Source organism: Rhineura floridana, chromosome 2 (genome assembly GCF_030035675.1).
Source record: "Rhineura floridana isolate rRhiFlo1 chromosome 2, rRhiFlo1.hap2, whole genome shotgun sequence".
In the NCBI taxonomy this organism is placed as follows: Eukaryota; Metazoa; Chordata; class Lepidosauria; order Squamata; family Rhineuridae; genus Rhineura; species Rhineura floridana.
This window is the reverse complement of record NC_084481.1, coordinates 25912892-25940241: the sequence shown is the minus strand read 5'-3', so window position 1 is coordinate 25940241 and position 27350 is coordinate 25912892.

Sequence of the window (27350 nt, the reverse complement as noted above, 5' to 3'; positions counted from 1 at the left end):
GGGAGAGGAGGAGGAGGAGAGAGGGAGGGGAGGAAGGGCAGAGGGGAGGAGGGAGAGGGGTGCAGGCAGGAGGTGAAGGGGAGGAGAAGGACAGGTTTGATCATTTGCATGTTTATTGAGTTCAGTGGCATTTACTCCCATGCAGTCATGCTTAGTATAGGTGAAACTGACCAGGGGGAGGGAAGGAGGGGTGGAGTGAGCAGGGGAGGAGGAAGAAGAAAGAGGGGAGGGGAGGAGGAAGGGAGAGGAGAGGGGAAGGAGGGGAAAGCAGGTTTGATCATTTGCATGTGTCTTGAATTCAATGGGATTTACTCCTATGCAGTCATGGTTAGGAAAGGTAAAACTGACCAGGGGGGAGGGAGAGAGGGAGGGGCAAATGAAGGGACAGGGGAGGGCAGGTTTGATAATTTGCATGCTTATTGAGTTCAGCTGTGTTTACTCCCATGCAATCATGCTTAAGATGGGTAAAACTGACCATGGGGAAAAGGAGGGGGAGGGGAGGAGGGGATTGGAAGGGGATGGAGATGGGGAGGGAGCAGCAAAGGAAGGGGAGGGAAGGGGCAAGAGGGAAGGGATGAGAGGGAGGAGAAGGGAGGATGGGTTTGATCATTTGCATACTTTTTGAGTTCAATGGGATTTATTTCTGTGCAATCGTTTGAAAATGGAAATGGACTGCCTTCAAGTCGATTCCGACTTATGGCAGCCCTATGAATAGGGTTTTCACAGTAAACAGTATTCAGAAGTGGTTTTACCATTGCCTTCCTCTTTGTGGGGATTCGAACCCTGGTTTCCCAGGTCGTAGTCCAACACTGACCTGGGGGAGGGGCAGGGAGGGTAGGAGGAGGGGGAGGGGAAGAGATTGCATGGATGGGCACTGGGCAGAGGGGAAGCCCCTTTCCTTTCCAAAATGGAAACATTGTGAACAGTATTGTTGCTTTTCAGCGTTTCCCCCATCTTTTTATTCTACAGCAGGCACATGTAGCCTCCCACCCAAATTTAAACCAAAGCTGTTCCTGGCTACATCTAAACCAGGCCTTTATTTCACTTTGGACAGTCATGGCTTCTCTCAAAGAATCCTGGGAAGTGTAGTTAGTGAAGGGTGCTGAGAGTTGCTAGGAGATGCCCTGTTGCCCTCACACACCTTCAATCAGAGCAGTTGACTGTTAAACCACTCTGGCCACTGAAGCTCTGTCAGGGGAATAGGAGTCTCCTCTCAGCACCCTTCACAAACTACACTTTCCAGGATTCTCTGGGGGAAGCCATGACTAACTCAAGTGAAATCAAAGTCTGGTGTGGGTGTGGCCCCCTGATTAGGCAAGCCCAGCAGCTGTGAGTCTGGCTTTTAGAACACTGACAGTTGGTTCTTACTGAGCATGCCCGACACTATCATTCAATTCAATGCAAAATTTCTTAAATTAATTAATAATCAGCCAGGCATTTTTTAAACCTTTAAACTGCAAAAGATGAAGGTCAGAGTATGGAGCAAGGTCAGTAATAGGATTACAGGTACTCTGTGAACATGGCTGATTTTTAATGAATTTCACAGATTATGAGAACTCTCAGAAAAAAGTCCAAAAGGGATCTGTGTTTTTTTTCTTTCTTTTTACACTTTGAACTCTTGATTCTCTCTGACTGTTTTGTGGATCTACTTGAAAATTTACAGGGTTGTTGAGCAAGCGTTTCTGAGTTCAGGACTATAAGTTTTGTATGGTTTTGTTTTGAAATGAGCTTATGGGAAGCTTCAGAATGTCATGGGGGTATTTTCAATTTAACATTGCAGAATGTGAAAAATCCGTGCAGGCTATAGTATACAGCCACTCTCATGGCTGTATAATAAATCAGAGAGAGACAGAGACAGACAGAGACAAAGAGAGATTCCTGGGCATGTTTTCTAACATAGATTTCACATCTGAGTGCTTGTTCAGAAAGTGGATAAAACCAAAAATGCAGTGCAGGTTTTCTCTCTTTCAAATACATTGACTTCTTGGAGACAGGTGCCTCTGGATCAAAATCTGGACCATCTCTCTCTCTCCCCCTCCCCCTCATACACACAGAGTCAAATTAGCTGCAGAGAAAGCTGAAGTTTCACATCTGCCTCAAACTACGCAGGATGAATGAACGGGACAGAGACATAGAAGATGATGTGCTGTCAGAAATCTCTTGGAGAGCTTGCTTCATTTAATTCTCATATAACACACTGACAGGAATGATGTATCACTTAGTACTTTAAGAGATTCTTCAAACAGGCAGAAAAGGGATGAACAGTTTTTTTGACCCTGGCACCCGGAATAATTATGATTATCTGCACTATTTAACCTGCAAAGAATTGGACACCATTCATCGTCTGTTACTTTAGCTATGATGGTTGATAAGTCACTGAAGGTCATTCAGCCTTAGAGCACTTCCACTACAGTTAGTTAGACTTTACCCCAATAATACCACGAATCCCACAGCTCTATTGCCATTGCACTTTTGCAAACTTTGGCCAACAGATGAAAATTCATTTTAATTATATCTCAGGTGCAGAAAGTTATGAATAAATCAGTTGCTTGGCTTGAACTATACTTCCAGCCACTGGGCCATCATGCTAACAAGCAGTAGAAATAAACGATGAGTGCAGCCCTGTGAGAGAGAAAACACCCCACACTTATCTAAATTAAATTTAAATTTAAATCAGTAGGTGTTTTGAATAAATATACATAGGATGGAAGTTGTAGGACCATAAATACAAGCACACTTAACTGAGAAAAAGTTCATCTGAATATTTCTAGTAGTGGGATGTACATTGCCTATTAGTTTTCAAATAAAGTAGCCCATCCATACATTCCCCTTCTCAATATCATCCTCAGTATACTCCTCCCCTTGTTATATACAGTGACTAAGGCTTAAGATAATGTGGTGGGAAATGGCTGTCTGGACTGTATAATTTCAGACTGTAGGTGGGGACTCACATGACTGAATGCTTCTCCATCCAAAGAAAAAAATGAAAAGTTCTTCATCTCCATCTCCCTCCCAAGTAGGTATATCAGAGGATTCTAACAAAAATGGAACTGAGAGCAGAAATGGCTAATGTTTTTTTATTTGTCCCATGTCCATCAATCCACTGAATACGATCAGTATTTGCTGCTCTTGTTGCTTTCAGTCTGTAAACTATATGCAATGGATCTACATTCCCTCCACCCCATTTTCATTGTGTTGCATTTGCGCTGAAATGAATAGGGTGGAATAATGTGATGACAACATAAAGTTATATAATTAATTACATTAATTATGTAAGTAATGTAATTTTGCCACAGCAGATAGCAAGACGAATAATGTAGGTTTTGGAGGAAGATGAACTACGGTGGAAAGGAAACAGTGCTGCATATGACGTATACAGGGTGGAATGGAAAATGATGCTTTCTTACATCTCAACAAAAGAAGTCCCATCACATAGAAAACTAGTATGTGAGGCAACTGTTCTTGAATTGGGTGTGTGTGCAGCATATAAGGCTCATCCTTCTTACCTACTACTTTTAGGAGGATAACATGAGGATATGATATCACTAAAATTGTGGATTTCATTAAGCTATCCTGTCTTTGTGAGCACTGATGTCACAGAGCTTATACCCCTGACACTCTACTTTTCTATGTGCAAGAATGTGATTTTAGGAGGAAACATTACATCACGTGAAACCCCATCTACAGAGGGAGAGCTTGTTTGGGATCAAGAATTAGCATGGCAAGTTACACATCCCCCGCCCCCCCCCAAGAAATGCATCACTAAAAAAGATGGCACATATTTACATGACATGTCCCTATTCTAATTTATATACCTTGGTGCAAATTAAAAATAATTACTATAATTCAAATAGAAATAGCATATCTCACATCATCACTTGAAAGACTGTGACCAGGTGACCCGTGTGCTTGCTCAGTGTCCTATTCAGTTCCTAGCTATTGATGGGCAGCATCAAGGCTGCCTTGCTCTCTCATATTGGTTCTTTTAAGAAAAAGTTTTTTTCCCTGAGCATATTAGATAGCTTGGAATAATGCAGACCTTGAAAATAAACCAGCAGTCTCATGATATTGTTGATGATTTACAGCATCTGCTTTACATATTTAAATGAAAGCCGGGAATCAATAAACAATTATTTTTATGCATCTGTGTTTGTCCAGGCCTTTTTCAGATTCCTCAGTTAATCCTGAATTAATTTTACTTATACAACTGGCATAGTGACATAATTGGTGTTCATACAGCAAGATAAAATTAAGCACATCAAAAATTCTCATCTATTCTAAAATCCCAATATCAAGGTAACAGATCAAAGTCACATATTTCATTTTTATAATCAAGTAACAAGATTGCTTGTTCTCTGGTTTAGCTCAAATAAATTGCATCCAGTGGTAAAGTGGTAAAGAGTAAGAGCCATCCAATGGGGACATAGTTATCTGCATGCTTTGTATTTAGCTGAGATTTTTAGGGCAGCCAAATGTCATTTTTAAAGTTTAGCTTAATTCCTCTTCATTCTGGATGACAGGGAAAGCCATAAAAAAGTCAGGAGCCTGATGCACTTGCTGTGTGACCCGGGATATATTCAAAAATCTGTTCAAAACCGTGCCAAACTGTAAGCAAGAGAAGCTGTTGCACAGACATCACTTTACTCTATTTCATTTCTTATAATTCCTTCAGTATTTCATCCAATTCTGTTTGTGTTAATAGCAATTTTAAAAGGAGCATGTATATGTGATCTGTTTGTTTTTAACTGTACCTTCTTGGCTGAATTTATGAATTCTCTGCCCTGGGATTATTTGAAGGGTAGGTTATGAATTTCACAAATAAATAAGTGCAAGCAATTTTGCTCCTAACCCCATCCTCCCCCTTCTTTAACATATTGAAGTGCCATGAAGTAATAGTCTAAAGACATTTTACATGCTGCCTCTGTTGAAAGCTGGAGAACAGACAATTAATGGAGACAAAAGGGAGAATGGGGATGGAGTCAATATAAACTAATGAAAACTTGTAAGTGAACCAGTAACAGACAGACGAGAACAAAGAACCCCCCTCCAAGTGACAAATACAAGGAAGTTCCGTTCACGGAGAACAAATGAACAGCTGCTTAGTAATCAATGGCATCTACTGTACAGAGAAATACGAAGGAAACGTTATTTTCAAATAGGAATAAAGAATAGAAAAGATTTTCAAATAGGAAAAATATAAAACTTGCTTACGAGAAAACCATGTTTCTGCTACTTGCTAAGCGTGATCTGGAAAAGTTAAGAACATTTCAGGCTTCAGTCCCACCCTTACCTGAAAGGTGCTCCTGGATCCATCTCTGTCACTTCAAGTTCAGGTAGCCGCAATGGTCCAAAAGTGCCTTTTACTAGCTATGACTAGTATGCCATTCTTGGATATGCATAGCCTGGCCACTGTGATATCATCATCATCATTTATTACCTGCCCTTCGCTCAGGGTGGGTCACAACAATTTAAATACAACATTAAAAACAGTTTAAAACAAATTATATGCATTAGTGACATCAAGACTTGATTACCATGGTGCTTCTCTTGCATCTGGTCTGGGAGCTCTGACTGGTACAAAATGCTGTGGCTAGACTGTTGATGGGAACAGATAATCACCAGCATATAACGCTGATGCTTAAAAGTTTGCCCTGGCTGCCAATATGTTACCAGGCCAAGTTCAAGGTTCTTATATTAATTTACAAGGCCCTTAACAACTTGGGTCCACGATAGCTTAAGCATCGTGTGATTAGTTACATCCCTGCCCAATTAATGAGATCTTTGGGGAAGTCTCTGCTAGTGGTCCCTATGACCCAGATGCACGACTCTTATCCCTCAGGAGCCATGAATTCATTATTGTCAGCCCAATTCTTTGGTACTGTATCCCAGCTGAGATCAGACAGACCCCTCTATGCTGAACTTCAGACACTTGACAAATATCTTTCTTTTTCAGCAGTCATTCTAACTAAGTCATGCGATGCCTATTTAGGGAACTAATGTTTTTACCTGAGGTTTTTATTTTTTAAAAAACAACATACCCTTTAGATTGATGGTTTATTGTTTGTTGAGTGAACAATGTTTTGACTATGGTGAAAAAGTGGTCTATGAATATTCTAAATAAATACATAAACTGGAAATAAGTAAGTCTCATAGCGAACACAGTGGGGTTTACTTTTGAGTAAGTTTATATTGGTTGTGTTGTGCATCATACTGATTTCAACAGGAAAGAGTTAAGCACATGCTTTCTGCTCCCATCGAATTGTTGGGAATTAAGAATGCTTAACTTTGGTTGGATTCCCATTCCTTCCCCCAGCCCTAGAGAGGGTATTTTGGGAAGGGCTATGCAGAGACCACCAGGATCAGGCAGAGCCAGCCTGTGCCACCTGCCTTGGCCTAGATCCAGCCCCAAATCAATTTGGGTGAATGTTTAATTAGGATTTTAAAAAACCCTAATTACCCATACAGTTGGGAAGTGGGGAGAAGGAGATGCTGCATCTCTCTCCCCCTGAAGAAAGAGCAGGATGATTCAGTCCTGTGGGGTGCTGCTCATTCAGCCTGGAAGATGCTTGCAAACAAGCAACAACTTGCACCATGCTGGATTGAATTCTTTTGCTTACCAGCTGGTAATCCATCTTGCGGGGTGCTGCTCATTTGTAAGCACCTTCCCTGCAGGGAAGCCCCTCATGAACAAACAACAACTTGGACAGCACAGGATCAGGTCCTCTGCTTAGGAGCTGGTAAGCAGAAGATTTCATCCTGTGCAGTGCTGGGAAGATTCCATCTTGTGCTGTGTTGCTTGTTCGTGAGTGCCTACCTTGCAGTGAAGCCCCTCATGAATGAGCAGCAACCTGCACGGCACAGGATCATGGCAACTGGCAGCTGGTAAGCAGAGGATTCCATCCTGCATGGTGCTACTTCAGGGGGCAGAGCATCGGGTAGGAAGAGGAACAAACTTGCAGGAAGCAGCCTGGGCAGAAACTCCTACTTTCTCCTGGAAACATGCAGCCAGTGAGGTAGGTCCTTCATTCTTAGCCTTTTTGCAGTTTGCCTCCTTTTTCCCAGTTGATGATTGCCTCTCCTTCCTGCTTGACACCCCATCCACTGACAGCCCCAAATTGCTGTGAGCCATCCAACCTAACTTGCAAAGATCTGGAGCTGTCTTAACACAACTTGAGTGATGCCCAAATCAAATTCTGATTTGGTTCCGAACTCAGGCCTTGGCTGAATCTTGTGTGTGTGTGTGTGTGAGTGAGTGAGTGAGTGAGTGAGAGAGAGAGAGAGAGGGGGGAGAGAGAGAGAGAGAGAGAGAGAGAGAGAGATTGCTTCTGGCTCAACGTACGTGATGCTTGCAAGTGGGCTGGCATGGTGGAACATGGTCGTGATGGCCTATACATTATTGCTTATACTGTTCACAGTTGTCTCGGCTCCCACTCACCCATCCTAAGGTCACAGTGTGGGAATACCTGGTCTCGTAATGGCTGAGGAACGTTTGCATGGTAACCAAATTTGCAAAGGAAGATGAGGTGTTTGGTGTTGGTTTTTGCCTTGTCTACATTGTGTTTCTTGAAGTGGATTGGCTGTTAATGTTATAACAGGAAATCTGCTTACAACAGCAAGGCTGTGTCTGAAAGTAGGTAACAGACTGGGTCATTGAGCACCCAAAGGCACCCATATGGTGAAGGGGGATGCCCTAAATCAGCCACTCAGAGCTTTGGAACTTGAGGGTAGGGAAAAGAACCATGTTGGGGCCTTGACTTGAATAGGGCTGGATGCATGAATCTGTCAATTTTGGTTTCTCTAATTTTTCCACTCTTAAGTTCATCTTGGTATATTACTGCTTCCTTAGTCTACTTTAAAAAAAAAAAGTCTTCATGAAAATTTATACTGTCCATTTCTCTTAATATAGTGTTGTGAGTTTGGGGGTTGGAATGGATGATCCCTGTGAGTCCCCTTCCAGTCTCTGATTTGGAATCCTGTGCCTTGGGGTGAGGGGCTGGCTCTGCTGGCCAGATGAGTGTCTTTTGTTAAGCTAATAGAGTGGCAGTTTGCTAATGGGTCTTTCAGGTGCCCAGCAACTGGTGAATGGGTCAGGAAGATCCTTTTATCATTGAAACTCTTCAGGAGAGCCTACCCCCCCCCCCAACAGCTAGCAGAGGTTTGTGCTTTGAGTGTGTTTAGAGTTTTCTGAGAATGCCTGGGAACTGGAGGCAGGCAGAGACGCTGGCTTTCTGCACCATGGCTTTAGGATGCCTCCTGCAACCCTGATGGAAAAGCTGGATATTGGACTGCTGATGCCATGAACCCCTCCATCCTAAGCTCAGGTTGGAATGTGTGTAAATAAATAAACCATATTTCATAAAGACACCACAGTCTCCGCTGACCTTCTTCCCAAGGAAACCAAGCCCAGGGTGAGCGCAGGGACCCCTGGAATCTCACCGCGCGGAGATTGGGGAGGCGTGCAACAATACACATTTTTTTTGCTTTCCCCTATGTATGTATTTTTGTACACCTTTTATGGTTGGAGAACCGCATGGTCAAATTAGGACAAGTGCAAATTCTGAAAGATAACTGTGCGTGAGTTCACACACTGTTTCAGGAAGTGCAAATTGGGTAGATTCACATTAAAATCCCTATCTACATGTGATCTGGATGTATTATGTCGCTTTACACAAAGAATCCTGCGAACTGTAATTTGTGAAGGGTGCTGAGAGTTGTTTGGAGACCCCGATTCCCCTCACAGGGCTACAGTTCCCAGAGTTCCCTGGGAAGAGGGATTGATTGTTAATTACATTCCCTCTTCCCAGGGATTTGTGTCCCAATTCATGTTGGGCACTGTAGCTCCGCGATGGGAATAGGAGTCTCCTAACAACTCTCAGCACCATTAACAAACTACAGCTCCCAGGATTGTTAATGGTAAGCCATGTCGGTTTAAAGTGGTATGATGCAGCTTTAAATGTTTAGTGCTGGTGTGGCCATAATCAAACTGAAAAGCAGAGGTGACATACGGAACTAGAAACAAGAGTCTTCCTGTGCTAAATCCATGTCATTCCAAATTAGGGAGCCAGCTGTCATTTCCACTAAAGAATTGTGCTCATATTTATTGGGAGTACATGAAATCAGAGCTCCAAAATACTGTCAGTGACACAGTCATCTGGTGATTGTTAGCAACATAGACATGACAGTGCCTTTCACTTCCCATAGAGATGACAGAAAATGCTACAATCTTGGCTGAATTTGCTTTACGAAGTAAAGAACCTGCCATGTCATATCACACATTATTCTGAATCTGCTAAATAACAAGAACAAATCAAAATCACATTAGTATCTTCTGGTGAGGGTTGGCCTTTATGCAAGGGATAATGAGCTCTTCCTCTTTACTGTCAAAAAGTGTTTGGGGAAGAGTGGATGTACTGTATGCCAAACTCTTTTTTATGCATCTTGTTGCCCTGGGGGTTACCATGGCTACCATCTTTAGACCAAGCTAAAACACAATTGTGACTCACACATCCAAAACAGACTCTAGTTTGCAAACCCACAGAATATATGACATTCAACCAAATGTATTCTTGATGTCCTGCTTTTTGGAAGGTACGTATATATTGTGTTCATTATCTTTTTGTACATCACTTAGAGACTGTTCTGGTATTAAGCGGTATATAAATATATTCAACAAGAAATAGGCACAACAATATGCTCTGAGTAAGGCCATTTTGCAAATTCTTTAAAAACTGATCAAAGAATCAAAGGGTAGTGCGGTATAGAAATCATACAATAATGCAATCAGTTAAAACCATTTGTTTGTATTCAGCCCATTGGGTTTCTTTACTGTGATAGTGAATCATAGCAGTGCCAATAGTTGAGAGTCATTTCAATTCCATTTGAAGTTCGGTTTTAAAAAAGATCTGTTGCCAGAAGCTGATTTATGTACCTTCCACTTGAGTGTTAACTGTGTAATCTACATAATGGAACATTAATCTTGCTATCCAAAGGGTGGTCTCCTCTGAAGGAACCACATGCTTCCCATTTCCTATGTAGGAACCAACAGGGTGGAATGGTAATGAAGCCCACATCACTGAGGCAGTTCTATTATAGGAGCGATTATAGTGCACTAATCATTTCATGACCAGAAACAAATTTTTCCACTTGAACAGAGTTCTGTTTCATTCTGTAAAGAGGGAAAAGTCAAAGCATGGATCCTTTTCTTAATGTGATATTTTATATAACACCTGGATATATAAAAGCACAATTGTCCATCTAGGGTAGCAAGGAACGTGTCATCCATGCTACTCCCTATGCACTAAAACTTGTTTGGTTTATACCTCCAAGCTGGTAACAGAAGGTCTTCTGTGATCCATATTGCTGTAGCAAAAATAACAAGATTGTAAAGAATGGGCAACAGATTAAAATCCCGCATTTATGAGTTAATCCGTCAGTACCTAATTGTTTTGCAGCTGTACATGGCTCTCCTTGCCTGTACAAAATATGCTACCGCCCATCAGTGAAGGCCAACAAATCAGATCTCCGGGATGCAGCAAGGTACTTGCAGGGCCAAAAAAGGAGCTTGCTCTGTTTGTAGCACCTCTCAATTTCATTCCATCAAAGGTGTTTATGTAATACTTAATAAGATAAGGGACAGCAGAAGCCTTGGCAGCAGGGCTCCAACCGCACTGCATATAACTAGATGACTAGAACAGTCTGAGGATAAAAACTGACTTGCACATAACATTTTGCAATGTCTGGAGAAACATTATGCAGAGCCAAAAAAAGAAAAAAGGACGCATCCGCATTAAAGCAGACTGGTTTTGAATTACAATATCTCCTGCAATTGTACACTGTCTGATGGCATCACTGTTGCATTGTAGCGTTACTTCAAACATATTGCAGTGTTGTTGTTGTTTAAAAAAACTATCATTATCTTCTTTGAGGACTATTGGCCAAAAAAAAGGATAAAGCTGGGAAGGAAGGCAGGCAGGCAGGAAGGCAGGAAGGCAGGCAGGCAGGCAGGCAAATATTCACCCTGACCCAACTGGAGTCGCTATGCTCATGGAAGCAGGATCATATGCACATAACATAATGCTAGCAGGAGTAACTGCTTGCACAATGCAATTCCGTATCCTGATCCAAGAGCCAGAGCTGCAAAACTATGGCCCTTTTGAATAAGCCAAAATTCTGCCAGTCACCCATTCAGGAATAGGAATGGAATGATCAAGGAGAAGATGAGGATGAAACATTTGAAAAGCAAATTGCCAGTTTTTTGAGGAGGCATGATATAGTAGTAATGGGGGGACTTCAATTACCTCATCTGTTGGGAGACAAATTCTGCCAAACACGGCCCCTCCAAGAAATTTCTGACTTGTGTTGGAGATAATTTTCTCCTAGAGAAAGTGGAGGAAAGAACTAGAGGATCAACTATCCTTGCCTCGGGTGAGTGGAGTCCTGGGTGAGTGGAGGAGGGCTAACGTTGTCTTTATCTTCAGAAAGGACAAAAAGGTGGCACCTTGGAACTACAGACCAGTCAGCCTGACATCAATCCCTGGGAAAATTCTGGATCAGATTATAAAATGGCCAGTCTGTAGACACCTTGAAAACAATGCAGTGATTACTAGGAGCCAACATGGATTTGTCAAGAATAAATATTTCCATACTCATATTTTCTCATTTTTTGGTCAGGTATCCTCCCTGGTAGACTGTGGGAATGATGTGGATATAATATATCCTGACTTCAGCAAAGCTTTTGACAAAGTGTTCCATGATATTCTGATTAGCAAGCTAGCTAAATGTGGGCTGGATGGAACAACTATCAGGAGGATCCACAGCTGACTATAGAATTGTACTCAGTTGTAATTATCAATGGTTCCTTCTCAAACTGGGGGGAGGTAATGAGTGGGGTACCACAGGGCTCGGTCCTGGGCCCAGTGCTCTTCACCATTTTTATTAATGACTTGATGAGGAGGTGCAGGGAATGCTTATAAAATTTGCAGATGATACAAAAGTGGGAGAGATAGCCAATACCCTGGAAGACAGAAACAAATTCAATGGGATCTTGATAGGCTGGAGCATCGGGCTGAAAACAACAGAATGAAAAACTTATCCCTGTTAGATAAGTGCTAAGTTCTACACCTAGGAAAAAGAAACCAAATATGAGATGGGGGATACTTGGCTCAGCAATGCTGTTGTTGTTATGTGCCTCCAAGTCAACTGCGACTTGTGGCGACCCTATGAATCAGTGACGTCCAAGAGCATCTGTCATGAACCACCCTGCTCAGACCTTGTAAGTTCAGGTCTGTGGCTTCCTTTATGGAATCAATCCATCTCTTGTTTGGCCTTCCTCTTTTTCTACTTCCTCCTGTTTTTCCAAGCATTATTATCTTTTCTAATGAATCATGTTTTCTCATTATGTGTCCAAAGTATGATAACCTCAGTTTCATCATTTTAGCTTCTAGTGATAGTTCTGGTTTAATTTGTTCTCACATCCAATTATTTGTCTTTTTTGCAGTCCATGGTATCCGCAAAGCTCTTCTCCAACACCACATTTCAAATGCGTTGATTTTTCTCTTATCAGCTTTTTTCACTGTCCAACTTTCACATCCATACATAGAGATCGGGAATACCATGGTCTGAATGATCCTTACTTTAGTGTTCAGTGATACATCTTTACATTTGAGGACCTTTTCTAGTTCTCTCACAGCTGCCCTCCCCAGTCCTAGCCTTCTTCTGATTTCTTGACTATTGTCTCCATTTTAGTTAATGATTGTGCCAAGATATTGATAATCCTTGACAAGTTCAATGTCCTCATTGTCAACTGTAAAGTTACATAAATCTTCTGTTGTCATTACTTTAGTCTTTTTGATGTTCAGCTGTAGTCCTGCTTTTTTGCTTTCCTCTTTAACTTTCATCAGCATTCGTTTCAAATCATTACTGGTTTCTGCTAGTAGTATGGTATCGTCTGCATATCTTAAATTATTGCTATTGCTCCCTCCAGTTTTCACACCTCCTTCAATACTACATGAGAGAAAGGTCTTGAAACTATCTTTGTCAGAGCCACTGAATACACACTGTGTCTTTTTGATGCTGGGCACAGTTATCCAATTGGAAAAAGTCAACTTCCTAAGCCCTTTTCTGTTCTTCTCAATAATTTTTCTGGCCCTGTTGCGGGGGAGGGAGGGCATGTTCTGGGTATGCAGAGGCTTTGGATCCAGGGGATCCAAGCAAACCTAATTCTGTCTTCAAACACACACGCCTGTTTTGGTCTCCACTCCTCTTGGTACATCCAGGGCATTATAGCAGCAATGCAGAGCTTTCCCCAGCTGCATTGGGGAGGCCTCTAACTGTGGACCTCTCTCTCAGACATTTGTAAAATTTTGCTCGATTGATGTCAAGCCCGAAAGAAAAACTCTTGATGCATTTTATATTTTTTCCTGCTCATTAAGGCAGACAATTTGTTAAGTAGGTTCCTGTTCTTAAATGATAAATTTTAGTTATAAGTGTATTGGGACATATTATGGACTTTTCAAGTGGAGCTAGCCAATCATTAATTCAGAATGCAATATTATCATAATCTTTTGCATATATATTCTAAGGCATACATTTAGCCTCATTTTCATATGCAAAATGAGATGCCATTATTTCATTAATTTCAATGGTCTGCTGTAATCCAAAGGAGATTAACATATTTCCTTAAAAGGTCCAGACAACATATGCTTGTTAACTACCCATTAGTGTATTAGCCTAATATTAGAAAGGATGAATTATGATGAATAGAAATTATTCATTTGAATGTGACAGATATAAATGAGGCACATATTCATCCATAATTCTTATTTTCACACATTTTTCGACAGACTGTGGCATTCCTATTACTGGCGAGCTGGATGAAATTTACTTGAAAGGTGTTATTCTTTAATCTTAAAGTTTAGTGCTCAAATAAATATGCCCCCCTCCAATTTTTCTCAGCATTTTTTCTAGCAAATATCCTCCAAATACTTTGCAATGTGTGAACAATGAATATTTGATATTCAGCATTAGTATTTGGCCTCCAATTATTTCTCAGTAGCATTCAACATTTGAAAGAGCTTTTGACAGCTAATATGCAACAGCAGTCAGCCTTTTAACAGCAGCTGACATGAAATGGAATTAGTAAATGTTATAGTAACTGTATTAGTTTATTTAACCAATCAGGAAACCTCTCCTTGGTAGGGTGGGGGCAGAAATCACCATTCCATTTTAAAACTTGGTTGTCAATTTGCACAATGCAAATCCAACTTTGACTTCCTCCCACCTTAAAAAAAATCCTTTTAAGTTCTTCTAGTTCATAGTGATTACACTCTTCTGTGATTTGATCTGCTATGCTACCCATGGAGAGAGCGGAGCAGGCCCTCTTGCAGGCTGTATAGTGAATGCAAGTGTTAGATTACATATAGAAAATGCAAGCAGGACCTGAAACAAAATGTTGCTGTGTTGGAGCACTCCTGTTCAGGGATCCATACAACCATGCCTTTTGCCAGAAAGTTTCGCTCCATATCCTTTTTATGTTATTGCAGGATGAGCACTTTTAGTTAATAATGTTCTTTTAGCTTCTGAAGTATTTTAAATTTGTCATTGTATGCTTTTTCAAGAGTTGTAAGTTGCTTTGAGACTTTGTTATAGTAAGCAACAAATAAATATTAATAAAAATAACAATAATAATTCCATTCCCCCTCTCACCAACAGTCAGTCAGCAAATTCTGCCCACTGAACATGTTCAGTCATCATCTTTGAATTGTTTTGGGCTCCTTAGGATTTTTATAGGGTTTTGTCTATCTGTCCGATCGATTGTCTGTTTACGAAACCCCCCATCCCTTGAGATCTGCTAATGATTTTCTTCTTACAATTCCGCCAGTTTCACTAGTTCGTCTTTCAGGGACTAGAGATAGAGCATTCTCAGCTGTTCCTCCTAGACTCTGGAACTTGTTACCCGTGGACATACGTTCTGCCTCTTCGCTTTTGTCATTTCGTCGCCTGGTTAAAACGCTTTTATTCCGGATTGCATTTAATTTAAATGAATAATTAGAGTTTTTAAGTATTGGATTGGGCTTACTGTGACCTCTAAATATAGAGATTGTAATTTTATTGCTGTATTTGTGCTTTTATCTACATGTTTTATTATGTTGTTCGTCGCTCTGAGTTTCTGTGAAAATAGAGCGGCTTATAAATATTTTTAATAAATAAATAAATAATAATAAATAATTTTTAGTCTACCTCTGCAAACCTTGGGGTTCCCTCAGGTATGCTGGTATCTCCCTCTTGTGTATGGTTAGTGTGATGTTGGCTCCATAAGGTCTGACACTCAGAACTGACTTTGCTATTAGTACATTAAATAAATTGGAGCTGTAGCAAAATGTTGCAGCATATCCTCACTAGGAAGGGGCAAGAAATTATATTTAGTTTGCATTTCAAGCTGAATCTATCAAATTCACACTTTCTGAAACAATATGAGAACCAAAACACAGCCATCCTTCGAAAGGAAGGCTTATTTGAATTTTGCAATGCACTTAATCAAATTGCATTCATCAAATTTTGCAATGCAGTTCTCCAACTAAACAATGTTACAGAAATGCATATGTTAGGGGAAAGTGTGAATAAAAATGAATATATGAGTGAAAATAACATGCAAAAATGCATATGATGAGTAATTGCTTGCAAAAAAATGTATACTAGGGCTGTCCTCTGTGTTCAAAGGAAGCCAGTACAGAAAGCAATTGAATTTCTTTGGCAGTTATTTCTGACATTGCAGGGCGGGCTGATATTGATGTCTGTTACTATTGCACAAGTTGCCTAGTTAAAAACCAACAAACCAAAGGCTTTTGAGATGGATATTAGGTGATTCCGTACTTCACTCCAGCTTCAATGGGTAAGATAGGCTGCCTGGAGGGAAATGGAAAACTGTTCCCCAATTATTTGACATCCCCCCAAAAGTCTCTGCCCATCCCCACTCAGGGTTTATTTTCCCCTGTATCGTGGCTGCCATGTTCCTTTTTTTTCAATTAATTTTTATTCAAATTTTCAAAACCAAAACAATACAAAAAGAAAAAACACAAATCCATAACTAATACAATAAAAAGAAAGAATATATATATATATAAAAATTGACTTCCGATTTGTCGTAGTTCAGCTATAAGTCTATAATATATAACAAGCCTGTATCTTGATAGATTATAAAATCACCTTCCTCCAGCGGTTATCTTAATTGGTTACAAATCTCATTAACATCATATCATTTTATTCTTCCACAAAAAGTCAAAGAGAAGTTTCCACTCCTTGAGATATATGTCCATCAATTTTTTTTCTAGATAAACATGTCAATTAATCCAACTCATCAAGTCTACTAAATCCAGTAATTTCAAATCGCTCTTCTTCCATTATCCGTATTGGTTCCATCTTCCATCTTCCATCTTTACGCACCCAAAAATCTTGCTGTCATAGTCATATAATAAGAGTCTGATAGGAATTTCCTTTTTCACAGATATTTTCTTGCCATCAGTTCCGAACGTATCACTGAAGTATTGTTGCAAAGCCGCATCTCTGTTCCTCTTTTTTTATATGATACACTAGCACATCTCTTGAAGATTTTTCCATTGACACAAAACAGGGATTAATTCTGTTAGCTTTCTCCATTTCAAGTTCCACCAAATCCTTCCAGTCCAGGAATTTTTTTGAACCGATAATATCTTTATCTCCAATCTCTTCAATTCCTTCAGGGACAGCGCTGATTTCCAAACCATAATATTTGTCTCCAGGATCCATCACAGCCAGGAAATCCAAATCTTTTTCCATATCCATATTTAATCCAATCTCCATAGTTTGAACCTTGCCTTTAATTTCTCTTTCATCCTTTTTTGATTTTCCAGATCTATCTTTATTCTCCTTTCTCATAGAATCCTGAATTTCTTTCAGCTCCTGTCTCATTTAGTCAAATTCAATTCTCCACGCTTGACTATTATTTCTCAGTTCTTGTTTTATTGAGTTAATCCCATTCATTATTTTCTGAAACATGTCTAAAGATACATCCATAATCTTCTTAATTGTCATTCTTAAAGCCAAAGGAACAAAACTCCTTCAATTTTCAATGTCCCAAGCAAAGAGCAGTTTATTTCTTTATCCAGTTACAAAGGAGTTAATCTTTCAAACCAGCTGGTGTCACACTCTAGACAGCCCTTATCTCTTATATGCCCAGAAGTGCAAAAACAGCTTTAGTTCACAGCGTCCAAATAACTAGTAGCAGAAAAAATGAGCAGATTCGTAAAAAAAAAAGTAGATCAGAAAAAATAGTCCCAGACATATATTACACAAAAGTCTTATAAATCAAAAAGAAAACCCTCATCCGTTGTAATCTTTATAATGCTATTTTCCATGTCAGCTTTTTGTTTATTTTCTTCCCCCTTAGTTCCGTGAGTAAAAGAAAAGGAAAGTTTTGGCTCACCCAGGTTTTCTTAATTGCTGGTTCCTTGACAAATCTCTTTAGCTGTGTAGATAAGAAAGTAATAAGTGTAGACAGAATACTTGCCTGTTAGGCTGTTTTTCTTTAAAGAAAAAAAACGGGTCACTTTTTCAGCTGAGCTAGCTGGAAATCCTCGCTCCGTCCGAGCTGCTGGAAGACCTTCTTTCACAGACAATTCTGACGAGTTCCAGTCTCCAACAATCACAACAAAGCTGTGTGGGAAATCTCACATTTCTTCCTTATCTGGAAGAAATTATCCCCAGTCAAAAAAGACCCTTCTGACTGGATTTAAAACTGAAAAAGTTTCATCCAAGATGGGAACCGTCTCAGAGGCTGCACAGGCGGAGGGATCCTCCTGGGAAGTCTCTTGGCTGCCATGTTCCTAAATTTCATGTTCCTCTGTAAAAAAAAAACCAGAATGTTGTGGCCGTCTTAATTTTAAAACATTTTAAACTTTAAAGGTGTCTAACATGAAAACTTCTGTGTCTATCCACCTGATATTTTACAGGGTTAACTCCCTCTTTGCGGCTACCATTTCACCAAATCTCATGCCCCTATGTCAAAAAACAAGGAAGTTGTGGCCATTTTTGTTTTGCAATGCAACTTAGTAGAATTTCTGGATATTTGTAGTATCTGGATCCAGATTGGGTCAGGACAGATGCAAATATGTCTCGAGGGAGATACAGAGCAGGGAGACAGTTATGTCATCAGGGGAGATGGGTGTGCAACAGGGTGCTGGTTGCCCCCAAGCTGTCTCCCCACCCAAGTAGTCTGGATAGCTGGGGTTATAACCACCCTGGGTTGAAAATGCTGCTTATGAATGCCAGGTCGGTGAATGGTAAAACAACAGCCATTCAGGATCTGATACTGGATGAGCACGCCGACCTGGTTTGTATTACAGAGACCTGGTTGGATGAAGATGGGGGGTTAATCTCTCTCAGCTTTGCCCACCAGGTTTCTCTGTACAGCTGCAGGCAAGACCTGGGGGGCGGGGAGGTGGAGTTGCAGTGGTCTATCGTAATACCATTCCCCTGACCAGGTGCCCTATCCCACAGTCTTCAGGGTTCGAGTGTGTGTATCTGAAGTTGGGCGGCCGGGACAGAATAGGGATTCTGTTGGTGTACCGCCCACCCCGCTGCTCAACAGTCTCCCTTCCTGAGCTAGCCAGGGTGGTCTCGGGGTTGGTGTTGGAATCACCTAGGTTCGTTGTACTGGGGGACTTCAACATCCATGCCGAGACCGCTCTGGCAGGAGTGGCTCAGGATTTCATGGCCTCCATGACAACCATGGGTCTGTCCCAAGTAATATCTGGTTCCACTCATGCTGCTGGCCAAACTCTGGACCTTGTGTTCTGTGCTGGATGGGATGATGGTGATCTTGGTGTGGAGGAACTCTGTAGTTCCGTTGTCATGGACAGATCACTACCTGGTTGGGTTTAGACTCACTGGGACTCAAAACCTCTGCAGGGGTGGGGGACCAATTAGGATGGTCTGCCCCAGGAGGCTGATGGATCCAGATGGTTTCCTGAGAGCTCTTGGGGTTTTTCCTGTCACCTCGGCAGGCGATTCTGTTGAAGCTCTGGCTGACCTCTGGAATGGGGAAATGGCCAGGGCGGTGGACATGATCGCTCCTGAGCGTCCCCTCTCACGGAATGAAGCCAAACCAGCTCCCTGGTTTACCAGGGAGCTGATGGTGATGAAACAAATGAGACAGAGACTAGAGCGACATTGGCAGAAGACTTGGAGCGAGTCTGACCGAACACGGGCTAGAGCCTATCTGAAGGCCTACTCCATGGCAGTGCGGGGAGCAAAGAAATTATTCTTTTCAGCCACCATTGTGTCTGCAGGGAGCCGACCAGCAGAGCTGTTTTGAGTGGTCAGGGGTCTCCTACATTCTGGCCCCCAAGAGGGTAATATAGACCACTCATCAGCCCGCTGTCAAGAATTTGCACGGCACTTCGCAGACAAAATTGTTCAGATTCGTTCCGACTTGGATGCTATAGTTGATACAGGCTCAGTGGATGTAACTTTGGCTCCAGCTTGTCCAATAATAATGGATTCTTTTCAGCTTGTACAACCCGAGGATGTGGACAGGATCCTTGGAGAGGTGAGGCCCACCACATGTCTGTTAGACCCTTGCCCTTCCTGGCTTATTAAAAGTGCCAGAGGGGGCCTAGCCGAGTGGGTGAAGGAAGTGGCCAATGCCTCCCTACAACAAGGCAGAGTTCCAATGTGCCTAAAGGAGGCAGTTGTAAGGCCTTTGTTGAAAAAGCCCTCCCTGGACCCCTCTATTCTGGATATTTATCGACCAGTGTCTAATATCCCATTCCTGGGCAAGGTAATAGATCGTGTGGTGGCCTCCCAATTACAGGGATTCCTGGATGAAATGGATTATCTAGATCCATTTCAGTCTGGTTTCAGACCTGGTTATGGGACGGAGACGACTTTGGTCACCTTGGTAGATGACCTACACAGAGAACTGGACGGGGGAGTGTGTCCCTGTTGGTTCTGTTGGACCTCTCAGTGGCTTTCGATACCATCGACCATGGTATCCTTCTGGGTCGCCTTACCGGGATGGGACTTGGGGGCACCGTTTTACAATGGCTCCATTCCTTCCTGGAGGGTCGAACCCAGAAGGTGGTGCTGGGGGATTCCTGTTCAACTCCTTGGCTGTTGGCCTGTGGGGTCCCTCAGGGTTCAGTTCTGCCCCCCATGCTATTTAATATCTACATGAAACCGCTGGGAGAGGTTGTCCGGAGATTTGGGGTTCAGTGCCACCAGTATGCAGATGACACCCAACTCTACTTCTCCTTTCCACCTAATTCCAAGGAAACTGTCTCAGTTCTAAACCAGAGTCTGACAGCAGTGGTGGACTGGATGAGGGTGAACAAGCTGAAGCTTAATCCAGACAAGACAGAGGTGCTCCTAGTCAGTCAAAAGGCGGATCAGGGAATAGGGATTCAGCCTGTGCTGGATGGGGTTACACTCCCCCTGAAGATGCAGATTCGCAGTTTGGGTGTGCTCCTGGACTCAGCCTTAAACCTGGAGGCCCAGGTTTCTGTGGTGGCCAGGAATGCTTTTGCACAGTTAAGATTAGTGCGCCAACTGCATCCGTTCCTGGAGTTGTCTGATCTGGCTATGGTGACACATGCCTTAGTTACATCCCGCTTAGACTACTGTAACGCACTCTACGTGGGGCTGCCTTTGAAGACTATTCGGAAACTTCAGCTGGTGCAATGAGCTGCAGCCAGAATGTTAACTGGGGCTGGTTACAGGGACCATACAACTCCCCTGCTGCAACAGCTCCACTGGCTGCCAGTCTGTTTCCGGACACAATTCAAAGTGCTGGTTATGACCTATAAAGCCCTATATGACTTAGGTCCAGGCTATCTGTCAGACCATATCTCCCTATATGAACCTGCCCGGGCCCTGAGATCTTCAGGAGAAACCCTTCTCACGATCCCAACACCTTCACGAGTGCGACTGGTGGGGACACGAGATAGGGCCTTTTCGGTGGCTGCCCCTAGGCTCTGGAACTCCCTCCCTAGGGAGGCAAGGATGGCCTCCTCTGTGCAGTCTTTCTGCCGACAGCTAAAGACTTTTTTCTTCTGGCAGGCCTTTGGAACTGAAGGTTTTAAGGGTAGTGACTGAAGAGGATGCTGTATGTTATTGTTTTGCCTGTATGCTCCTAAACTGGGTTGCAGTATTTTAAGAGTAATTGGTTTTAACATCTTAATAGTTTAATCCTGTTTTAATGCTGATGTTATATCTTTATATGTTTTATATTTTTATAGGTTCTTAATGATGTGTACTTGTTTTTATCTGGAAGCCGCCTTGAGTTCCAGGTTGGAAAAAGGGCGGGGTATAAATAAAGATAACAACAACAACAACAACAACAACAACAACAACAATAATAATAATAATAGGGTTGCCAGGTCAGAATCATCCCAAAACTGGAGATTTCAGGGGAGGGCCCTAGTGATGTCATGGGGGCAGGCCTGAGTGATATTATGGGGTGGGCCCAAGTGATGTCATTAAGTGTGATACATTAAGCATAAACTACAGGTGCTTGGCACATACAATCCAAACAAAAACATTTCTCTGATTGGAAATCAGAAAGCTAAACTAAAAGCTAAACTAGAAAGTTAAACTAAAAGATGGAGCCTGGGTAGGGAACATTTAATTTATTATTAATTAATTAATTATTTGATTTATATCCCACCCTTCCTCCAAGCAGGAGCCCAGGGCGGCAAAAAAAAAGCTCTAAAAACACATCAAAACATCATAAAAACAGACCTTAAAATACATTAAAACAAAACAACTTTAAAAACATGTTTTAAAAAGGGTTAAAAAACATATTGTTTTAAAAAAGTCAGTGATGATTTCCTAAATGTAATACCACACAAACCACACCAAGTTTCCTATGAGTAATGCAGAAAACTCAGCATCTCACAAGCAGTCAGGATTCCTAACCAAAAACCAACATTTAAAAAATCCTGGCAGCCAATCAGCCAAGGTCACAGAAATCCCCATGCAGCACAACCTCACCCGGGGGCTACAGTTAGTGCATAATGCTGCAGCATGATTGCTGACATGAGTGAGACCCTATCAGCACATAATACCTCTGCTCTGAAATCTGCGCTGATTGCCGATTTGCTGCCAGGCCAAGTTCAAGGTGTGCTTTCCATGTTACAGGTGCCACCTAGTACTTCTTCTGCTCATGTAAGAAACCTGTCCTTTAGTGTGGCAGCACCTACACTTTGGAACACCCTGCTTATTTACATTAGGCAGATGCCTTCACTGTACTCTTTTCAGCACCTCCTAAAAACATGTTGGTTTAGCCTACCCAGGCATGTAGAAACTATTCTATCTGTTTTCTATCTGTTTTTAACTCATTGTTGGTTTTATTATTTTGAATGTTTTTAAATATTTGTCTTTAATGTTTGTCTTTAACTGTTTTTGCCAATAATTTTATTGTTTTAATTCTTTCTGTAAACCGCTTTGAGATTTTTTTTACAATGAAGCAATAAATTTTGGATTCACTGTGGACCTCGGGTCTCTTTCCATTTTTAGTAACAAAGGAATCTGTCTCATACGTCCTCAGGCCATTTGATGCCATCTAGCTGAGTGCTGATGACATGGGCTAGAATTGGCTCTCCAGGATTCCAGGCAATGGTCTTTTCCAGAAATTGAATGTTGGACCTTTGCATGCAAAGCATATGCCCTACCACTGAGCTACAACCCTTCCCCTAAAAAAAAACCTTTTAAAACTGTTCTTTTCAATTCACTAATGAATGCACATCATACCTAGGGCAGATCCACACTGTAATGTGAGTAGGAACTCAAGTGAATTAGAAGTAATTATATGGGGGAATCAGTTGGGGGTGGGACTAGTAGGAAAACAAAAGTAGAGTTTTTGGTTATGCAGCAACACACTGTGAAGTAATGTTTGTTCCTTCTAACCAGCATTTGTGGTTCATTTCAAATCTTGCAAATATTACATGGTGTTAGAAGACTACCAAAAACATAAGGCAGTGAAAAATGGACCAGTTGAAGCCTCCAGGAAAGTTGGTGTTTGAAGGAAATGTAGCAGAGAACTGGAGAAGATGGAAGCAAGGGTTTGAATTGTACTGTATTGCAAGTGGAGCAGATAAGAAAGATGAGAGACTCCAGTCAGCATTATTTCTGCATGTGGCAGGTGAAGAAGCAAGAGAGGTATTTAATACTTTCCAGTTTGATGATGATGCAGATAAAAATAAAAAATAAAAGTTTTGATGAATAAAGTTGAAGCATATTGTGTGCCCAGAAGAAATGTTACTTATGAAAGGCACAGGTTCTTCACTAGAATACAGAGTGAAGGAGAAAGTATAGACCAATATTTGACTGAGTTGAAGCTTTTGGCTCAGACCTGTGAATTTAGGGAGCTGTCTGATTCTCTTATTAAGGATTGCATAGTGTGTGGCATTCAGAAAGACAGATTGAGAGCCAAATTACTGAGAGAGAGTGATTTAATCCTTGAGTGTGCAGTGAATATATGCAGGGCCGAAGAAGTGACTGCAAAACAGATGAAAGATTTTGGGGCAACAGAAAAACAAATGGATGCCTTACAGGGCAAAAGTACCTTTGAAAAGCCAAAAGTAAGCCAGCCTCAGAGCAAATGGAGCCCTGGCACTACAACCAGCCCCCAAGAAAAGGAAATGCCACAGAGGCCTGCAGAAGCAGCAAAGGCCTGCTACAAGTGTGGTATCAGTCATCATGACATAAATGCTTGTCCTGCATATGGGAAGGAATGCAGAAGATGTGGCAAACTTAATCATTTTGCTAAAATGTGTAAAACTAGAGATAGAAAACTTCAATGCAGACAAATGTTCTCAGTAGCAGATACAGCTAAAAATGCTCATGATTTCTTCATTGGCACATTGAATTCTACAGCTCTGGAAGATGAATGGTGTGTGGATCTTCTCACAAGTATGTGACCTTTAAGATTGACACAGGAGCACAGGCTAATGCAATGTCTTTAAAAACATACAAAGCCTTGCAAGCTGAACCACTTCTGCATTCAAATGCCAGATTAATAACCTACTCTGGAGAAAGACTACATGTGTCTGGTAAATGTAACCTGGATTGCAAATATAAAGATCAAAGAGCTGAGGTGGAATTTCACTTAGTAGACTTTGATGCACAAGCTGTACTTGGTCTCCGGGCTGTGACTAATTTAAATTTGGTGCAAAGAATTTAATGAAAAGAGCTCCAGTAGATCAATGGGATGTTGCAGTTGAATGCAAAGATGTATTTGAAGGCTTAGGTAGCTTACCAGAGAAATACGCCATCAAAATCAACCCACAGGTTCCACCAGTAATTCATGCACCTCGGAAGGTTCCAGTGGCACTAAGGGATCAGTCCAAAAGGAACAGACTCACATGGAGCAATTAAAAGTCATAGTTAAGGTAAAAGAACCTACAGAGTGGGTGAATTCAATTGTGGTTGTAGACAAGCCTGACCAGGACCAGATAAGAATATGTTTAGATCCAAGATATATGAACAGAGCAATTTTAAGAGAACATTTTCAATTGCCTACTGTAGAAGAAATTACCAGTAAGCTAGCAGAAGCAGAATTGTTTACTGTTCTTGATGCCAGTTTACTGTGCTTGATTCTTGCAAATTCAGCTAGATGACAACAGTTCCAGGCTATGCACATTTAATACACTTTTTGGCAGGTACCGATTTACAAGAATACCATTTGGTATCTCTTCAGCTCCTGAGGTCTATCAGAGGATGATCCAACAGACATTTGAGGGTATTGATGGGGTCACATGCTACATAGATGATATCCTGGTTTGGGGGAAGACCAAAAGGGAACATATTGAGAGACTGAAGAGAGTTCTGGACAGGTGCTGAGAGAGGAATCTGAAACTGAACAAAGTGAAATGCAAATCTGCCATGACTGAAATAAGATATCTAGGACACATCTTAACCAAAGAAGGACTAAAACCTGATTCATCTAAAATAGAGGCCATCACTGATATGCCTAGTCCAAGTAACAAAGCTGATCTTCAAAGATTTCTAGGAATGGTGACTTACCTAGCAAAGTTTATCCCAAATTTGTCAACAGTAACAACCCCTTTAAGACAGCTGTTGGCCCAAGATGTTGAATTTTACTGGATGTCAGTTCATGAAACAGCATTCACACAGTTGAAAGTACTATTAACAAAAACTCCTGTTTTGAAATATTATAATGTGAAAGAACCTGTAACTCTGTCAGTGGACGCTAGTTCTACAGGCTTAGGTGCTGTACTGTTGCAAAGAGGTGCACCTGTTGCATATGCTTCTAAAACAATGACTGCGGCCCAACAGAACTATGCTCAAATAGAAAAGGAAATGTTGGCAATAGTGTTTGGATGCACAAGATTCCATCAATTTCTCTATGGCAAAATAGTGACTGTGGAAACAGACCACAAACCCATTGGAGGCAATTTTCAGAAAACCTTTGCATAATGCACCTCCAAGAATCCAAAGATGGCAGTTAACACTGCAGAAATATCAATTACAAGTGCACTATAGACCAGGCAAAGAATTAATAACTGCTGAAACCCTGTCCATGGCATATCTTGAACAGGGTGAAGGAATAAGTTCTGAAGAAGCTGAGGTTGCTGTTAACCTCATGTTCTCTTATTTACCAATCTCTGAATCAAAACTGAAAGAATTTCAGGTGGCTACTGAAAATGATAGCATTTTGCAAATCCTGAAAAATGCCATTTTGCAGGGGTGGCCAGATAAAAGAGTAGAAGTTCCAGAGTGTATAAGTGTTTATTGGAATTACAGAGAGGAATTAAGTGTTCATGATGGACTCATTTTTAAAAGTGACAGAATCATACTACCACAAGTTTTGAGGAAAGAGATATTGAATATTATACATGAGAGTCATCTGGGTGTTGAATTATGTAAAAAGCGGGCACGAGAAGCTGTATATTGGCCAGGTATGTGTGCCCAAATTGAAGAATTGGTACTGTCATGTACCACATGTCACACCTTCAGGAATAAAAACCAAAAAGAACGAATGTTACCTCATGAAATTCCAAGAAGACCTTGGCAGAAGCTAGGAATGGACTTGTTTGAATTTCAAAGAAAGGTCTATCTACTTTTGGTTGATTATTATTCAAAATATGTGGAAATATGTTTGCTTGAAGACACTACAAGTAGATCAGTAATTTTACACTGCAAATCTATATTTGCAAGACGTGTTATACCTGAAGAGGTTGTCAGTAATAATGGCCCTCAGGTTTGCTCTAGAGACTTTAAAATGTTTGCCAAAGATTGGGACTTTGTTCACACAACATCCAGTCCACTATTTCCTCAATCAAATGGAATGGCAGAAAGAGCGATCCAAACAGTAAAGAGGATTCTTAAGAAATCTAGACTGAATAACACAGATCCTTCTCTTAGTTTATTGGATTACAGAAATACGCCTACAGTAGATACAGCCTCACCTGCACAAGTTTTAATGGGGAGACGTTTAAGAACCAGGTTGCCTACCTCAGCACCATTGTTACTACCTCAGCAGGTAAAAGGTGACATACAGACACATCTGAAGAGAAGACAAGAAAAACAGAAGCTTTACTTTGACAAAGGTTCAAAGCCTTTACCACCTTTGCAGGTTGGTGATTCTGTTAATGTTCGGCAAGATGGAGTGTGGAAACCAGCAAGAGTGACTGGACAAAACATGACTCCAAGATATTTGGTTCAGACTGATGATTTAGCTGTCTACAGAGGGAACAGAAGAGATCTTCAAAGCACTCCAAGTTGTGAACCAAAAATGGATGAGACTACTGAGACTGCAACTGCACCTCCATCAGAGGTAGACCTATCAGAGTCTCAAGACAACAAAAGTGGAACAGCTGTAGCACAAAGTACCAGTGATATACCAGAAAAAATTTGGACTCTGAGTTACCTGTTACTACATCAAGAGGCAGAGTGATTAGAAAACCAATTCGATATAGACAGTAGTTTCTATCTTTTTCTTTTTTAAAAAAAGGGAGATGTAATGTGAGTAGGAACTCAAGTGAATTAGAAGTAATTGTATGGGGGAATCAGTTGGGGGTGGGACCAGTAGGAAAATGAAAGTAGAGTTTTTGGTTATGCAGCAACACACTGTGAAGTAAAGTTTGTTCCTTCTAACCAGCATTTGTGGTTCATTTCAAATCTTGCAAATATTACACACACCATTCATGTAAAGTGCATTCAACACATATTTTAAGCTCATGAATCACAACACAGAATCATGGGAACTGTGGTTTGTTAAGGGTGGTGGGAACTATAACTGTGAAGAGGAAACTACACTTTCCGTGATTCTTTAGGTGAAGTCATGTGCTTTAAAG